The following is a 6634-nucleotide window of genomic DNA, read 5'->3' as shown; positions in this document are numbered from 1 at the left end:
GGCATTACCACTGGCTGCATCTGGCACAAAGATTTCTAAAGAGGATTGCACACACCTTTATCTGCTGCAATAAACTGAGCCACAATTATTTCTTTTCCAAGAAGGAATCGAGGAAGAAAATGACTGTCTGTCCCATTGTATTGAAAGGGGGGAATTACAGCAAACCAACACATGACTTGCTGCACCAACACAGATACAATCCACATCCACACAATCTAATCAGCTACACTAACTCGAGACAAGATCAGTTTGGGTAATTCAGATTAATAGTTCAATCCAGAAGTACTAGCATATATTAAAGTTAAGGAAGTTTCCTTTTGTATGGAATTTGAGTTATAAATGGAACTAACATCATAGAGAAAATAAGCCCTGGGCCATTTTCCTATGGAAGAATGAAAAATCTGAAAAACAACTTCAAATAATAGTTATTTTATTCTAGCACCTGCATAGCCATGCTATGCAATGAATGTTGCTGATTAATTAATGAAGTCCATCTGATGATGTCTCTCTGTGAAGAATGTACAATCTATATTTCAAATTACTTTTGAAAATTTAATCATCGGAAAGTAGAATTTGCTCATTAGTTAGTAATAATATATTAAGTTCCTCTTTCCGTCTTCAAATCAAATAGATAAAGCCTAATTAGTAAAAGGCATGCCACAGAATATGTGTAGTCCCACTGGTGGCATAAAATGTAGCAAGGGAAGCTATAAATCCTGGATGCTAAATGTGCAGCAATGTGTTAATGGAACACTGCAATAGATAGCCCAGAGAGGCTCTGGAGTCCCTCACTGGAGATGTTCAAGAACTGTCTGGACACAATCCTGTGCCATGTGCTCTGGGATGGCCTTGCTTGAGCACATGACCTTCCAACCTTACCCATTCTGAGATTCTATGATGGCCCCTCACTAACAGATACTTTATAATAAATTAGAAATCATTTAAAAATATACAGTCTAAATACAGATCTTCCTCATCCTAGCTCCAACATGAAATTTCTCTGTGATGGGTTTTTTTTAGATCATACAGCACGTAAGCCTTTAAAAGCTTTTAAAGAGATACTTCTCACTCTACAACCAGTTAAGGTGATTTTTATTGGTAATAGAAAAATCTCATGAGAAGTACAATATATTTAGCTGGAATCATCACTCTAACATAGCAGTCACCATCTCCCTGGCAATGTGCATTCTCAGGAATAGGTTGTGGTATTTGGCCACAACTGCAATAAGCATCATAGTCACAGTGTCCTGCAGGAGGGAACAGAAGTGCTCCTGTCTCTCACCTGGATGTGATGCCTGTGTCCTTGACTTTCAAGGAGAAGGAAATCAAGTCTGCCCTGTACAAGTGGCCATGTGCAAACAGGGCCTTCTCAGTGACTTGCTCCTTGGAGGCACAGCATTTGCAGCCCTGAATTAAGGACTGTCCCATCACAGAATGTAGGAGACTCTGCTCTGCTCTGCCTCTAGAAGGCTGAAGCCTAATCAGGATTCAAGTTAATGAAGGTGAATTAAAATCAATAAAGGTGCTTTATGTAATTCATTTATCATGTCATTAAAGTAATTTTATATATTTGCTTAAAATTCCTCAACATAATTCTAGTGAGTAGTACAAAAAGAACATTACTTCTGATGTTTCTACTTCTGTATTATATATACTTATATATTTGAGAGCAACCCAATTTAATTTCACTTAGCAGCAATTCACATTTGGCAACCTTTCAGGACAGTGTAATAAATTCAGATCACCATAGGAATTATATCCAAATTCTAAAAGGAACCAATAGCATTTATGTGAGTAGTTACAGTACATAAACCAGAAAATTAAAAGACAATTTTTTTCATTGTTTTATTTTGTTATTTGAATACTGATTTCTATAGAATGTAAGGAGGCTAAAGATACATGTGCTAAGCTTATTTACTTCACAGAACAATATCATATATGTTAGTCTAAAGTGAACAATTCTTACATTTTCTTTTTTTGCAGTAATTCCATGTCTCATTCCTCTTTACAAACACAGCATACGCATTTCTTCATTTGCGCTCTTTACACATTTCTGTCAGCCACACCTCTCACTGACAGTGGAATACCTTTCCTTCCCAGCCACATTATGGGATTTTTAATCATAGCTGATTCTCATTTTCATTCTTCTCCCCTGACACTAAACACATTTGCCTTAATTTGCATGTTAAAAATCAATGTCACAGTCAATCATTAGGAGTTTACTGAACTCATAAGAGTTGACATGGGTATTTTTTGTCTCTTGGCTGATGTGTAACATGAATGATCTTATAAACTTCCCATTTGCTCCTCATAGCATACCCCCTTGCTGCAGACCAATTTAAGACATTGCATTCCAAGAAAACAGGTTCTCAAAAGATTGATTTCCAAAGGAAGACAGAATGTGCATCTCAAACACATCTCTAGGAGTAGGTGGATGTCAGTCAAGCCATGTCAGTTATCCCTGACTCCCACACATTCCTGTGTCTTTGCATTCCAAGGTCAAAGCCAGTTGCTTGCTGACTAATCTTCTCCCAGAGTTCAGTAATGAGTACTCATTTCCGATTCTCCATAATAATTTTTAACAAACAGGTTTCTCCCCCACCCCTTTGCTCTGAATGTCAAAATAAATTTATTGAACCCAGCAGGCATATGATCAAGTCCAGAAGAAGTTTTAAATTCAGAGGTCCGAAATATCTTCAGCCACATGCTCACTTCACTAGTACTCCTTCATTAAATTTCTCCTTTTGGAAATGTACATTGATTTTGAAACACCTCAATTTTGGCCAGTTCTGTTAGCATTATCACCCATTTTCTTGTGAAAATTAATGTCTAGTGTTTTTTATTCATCATTATAAAATATTTATCACTTTTTAATCTGCATGAACTTTTGTACTCACATCAAATTTTTTTACTAAAATATTTCTAAAATCTTTTAAAATAAAAATATTAATACTCAAAATTATGAAAGCCACCAATTTTGACCTCTTTAAGTGATTGACCTTATATACTGTCAGATAAGGAGCATACCATTTCAATCTCACTCTCAGAACTGCCTACATAAAAATACTTTCAAGATTCACACACATTTTCTACTAAGGTGAATTGATTTAAAATACAGGATAGAGATTATATTTGCACGTACTAATTGGCCAAGACTTCCGTTCTCTTTGGAACTGCTACTTACAATTCTTACATTTCCTAACAGACTGGTTACTAATCTAGTACCTTTTCTCTCCATACTCAGTGTTCAAAAGAATTAATCCTCCATTTTGTGATTTTGCTGTTTAGATCTCAAACGCTGCCTCTTTTTCACTTCCTGGTTGATGAACAAGGCTTATTCCAAGTAATGCTACCTGTCTCCTATCAAACCTTTTGTTGTCCCTTCTTTTGCTGATTCTCTGGGCTGGGAAATCTGTTATTTTGAGCTGCCTGTATAACAAGACTTCTGCACACACCTTCTTGACTCCTTTCTGAATTCATCACTGTTAAAGGGCCAAATATAGAAGGCATCAACACACAACACTCCAAATACAAAGACTTTCCACTCACAAGACTGGGTTGCGTGACAACAAGTTCCGCTTGCCAGGATGAGTTCTGTGGCTTGACTTGATCCCCCTGTAACTACTGCTTCCAGCAAATGAGTTTTCTTCTGCTCACTTCTGTTGTAGCACAGTCTACTCCCACTCTCTTGCCTGCCATTAAAAACACAAAGGGAAAAAATAAGGGCTTTTGCCAAAATAAAAAAGCAAAAAAAAGAAACCAAACCAAATAAGCCACCTAACAGAAAGAATAAGATACATGTCTTTTAATAAAATTGCTTTCAAAAACACTTAACACCCCATCTTATCTAGCATGGCCTATTGTCATTGTTCATACTGTCACTGGTCTAATTTATACAGTAAATTTTATAGAGCAGAATTTTTTCTTCTTATTACCTGTGTCTGCTGTCCTGTGGGCTAGTTTGTGCTTGCCTCCTACAAACACCTTAAAAGAGATGGGGATAAAAGCCTGTTCTGCTATCACGTATCTGCAAATTCTGCATGACGTACTTTGTTTTGAGGTTTTCTTGACACAGTACAAGCTCCCATGTAAAAGGAGAGAGTTACCTGGCCAGTTATCATATGTCTGTGGGGAATTCTTGATGTCATGTAATGGAATATCACCATTTGGAGACTTTCTTCATGTAATCAGATCGTTTTGTGAGGTATCAGCCAAAATGATGCCACTGCAAGAGCTGATAGAATGAGTATAAGTTCTTTCAGCCCCATGAAGACTAAACTTCTTTTCAGTATTTTTAAAAGGTCAGTGATCACAGAGATATTATATTTATACAATGCTTTTGTAAAAATAAGAACTCAATAAAAAATACAGCAAAGATTTAAAATAACAAAGCAAAACAGCAGAGAAACTCTTTTACCTCACATGCAGCAAGGGCCACATGCTCACCAGTGGGGGTTACCTCATTTCTTTCACTGTAACAGCACTGACTGTTGTGCTGGGGATTTGCTGTGAGTAGGCAGGCTCAAAAGGATTTTATCAAGCAGCTGTGGGATCCTGCTTGGCTGCACAGAGGACACAGATATTGAAGATTCCAAAATGGTCTTAAATCCCAGTTTCCCCAAACTGACTGCAAGAATCGCGTTGCCCAGCTCAGAGGTCACAGCTCCATCTCCCCGTGGCATGCTGTAGAGCTTGGCTTGACACCATTCCTGCTGGCCTCAGCATTTTGATGTGCACCTGACTCTATGAGCCTGGAAGGTAAGAAATACAGTAAAACAGCTTTATACAACTTCTCTTTCAATTCTATTTGAAGGTGTCAAGAATTTGTCTTACAATGAAAACTTCTGCAAATAGCATGGGGGAGAGGATTATGAGTTTCTTGGGGTTTTTTGTTTGTTTGTTTTGTTTTGTTTTTTGGGGTTTTTGTTTGCTTTGGTTTGGTTTGGTTTTTTGTTTGTTTGTTTTTCGGGTTTTTTTCATCTTTCTGGTTATTTCCAAGGTAAATAATAAATCAATGCTTCTCTTGGAACTGAAAATACTTTTTCAGTCAGCTCTATTTTTAAATTCTTAGATGACTTTCAAAGACGGGGTATATCTCCTTAGGGCAGTAATTTGCTTATGAAAACTACCTGAAATCAAGAGAATTCACCCAACCAGACAGTTGTCTGACCCTGGCAAATTAATGTACCAGAAACCATGAAAGTAGAAAACATAGCAGACCAATACATTTTTCCTCTTAGCTCTGTGCTTGCTAAAGCACTTGAAGTAAAACATCTATTAATCTTTTAAAACATTGAATTTAATTACCCTGACTAATGTTAGCTTGTACCAAATGTTACAGATATGTTTTCCTTGATAAAGTACAAAATGTTCTTCTAATTTTAAATTTGTGTAACTAAATTCCAGTCCTCTGAGCAATTTTCTACCTAATTTTGACTGTCAATTGGCACAAAGGCAGCTCCTCTGCAGTGATCCAATCATCTAGTTCCCTTCTTCACCCAAACAAATTTATGAAATGTAGTAGTTTGATTTTCTTTTTGAAAGTCCATCAGAGTAAGTTGTATGGGTTTCCATGAGATCAATACAGTTTTTATTGGAAACTCCACAAATATTCTCTCTTGCACTAATTTGGGATCTGACTTGCTTTATGTTGTCAGGTGATGCAGATTTGCTGAGGAAAGGCTGCAGAACCCAATACTTGTACTCTGGTGTTGCAGGGTTGGGTTGTAGGCAACTTCAGCTCTCAGGCAGGATAACACGTTGTAAAAGGTGAAAATAAATAATCGTTGGTCCTGCACTGCCTCCAGCAGATCTCCAGAAAGCCAGACTGGCTGCTGCTTCTGCCACTAAAGATTCAGTGGTAAATACTCAGTGAAAACTTGTCCCAAAGAGGTACTTTTTGCAAAGACATCATCATTGAGAAACAACAGTCCCCTTTCTGACCCTTCCTATTCTTCTGTTATCCATGGCAAAATGAAGCCAGTCTCACAGGAATTCTCCTCTTCCCTCAAGTCCCCTTTGCACGCAGGTGCAAATTAGGCTGGACTGCAAAGCAAAACCAACAGCTCTTTCCTGACAGAAGGAGAACAAAATGTTTTCTACTGTTTAAGCTCTCAATCAAAAAGAAAAAGCAAGCACACACACACACATATACCTATAAAATTTTAATATTATTGTTGTAAGAATGAAAGAAAAAGAAAATTCAAACCCAGAAGCTGCAGAGTACAAGGAGGAAAAGGATAAAATATAAATCAGTTTGCACAGCTAAGCACAAATACGTGAATCATTAAACTTTTTAGAAACAGAGAGATAGGCACAGTGGAAGAGATGAAGATTATTTTTGCTTTGTATAATCTTGGCCCTATGGTACCAAGTCCAGCTGGGATTCTGAGGCTGTACTATAGAGGGCCGACACATTTTCTCCTCAAAGAACATGAAAGTCCTTTTAATCCAGCCATTACATATGGAATGCAAAATGTTAATGAAGTCCCTAGTTCATTAAACTTATCTTTGATCCAGTCTGAATTATGATTAATCTGTAAAAACAAACCACAAAACCAAAACAAAGTCAAATATTGCTGTTAGCTTATTCTCCATGCTGAGAAGTGATCCCTACAACTCATTACAAAGAAAA

Source organism: Sturnus vulgaris, chromosome 2 (genome assembly GCF_052056855.1).
Source record: "Sturnus vulgaris isolate bStuVul1 chromosome 2, bStuVul1.hap1, whole genome shotgun sequence".
Lineage (NCBI taxonomy): Eukaryota > Metazoa > Chordata > Aves > Passeriformes > Sturnidae > Sturnus > Sturnus vulgaris.
This window is presented reverse-complemented; position numbering follows the sequence as displayed.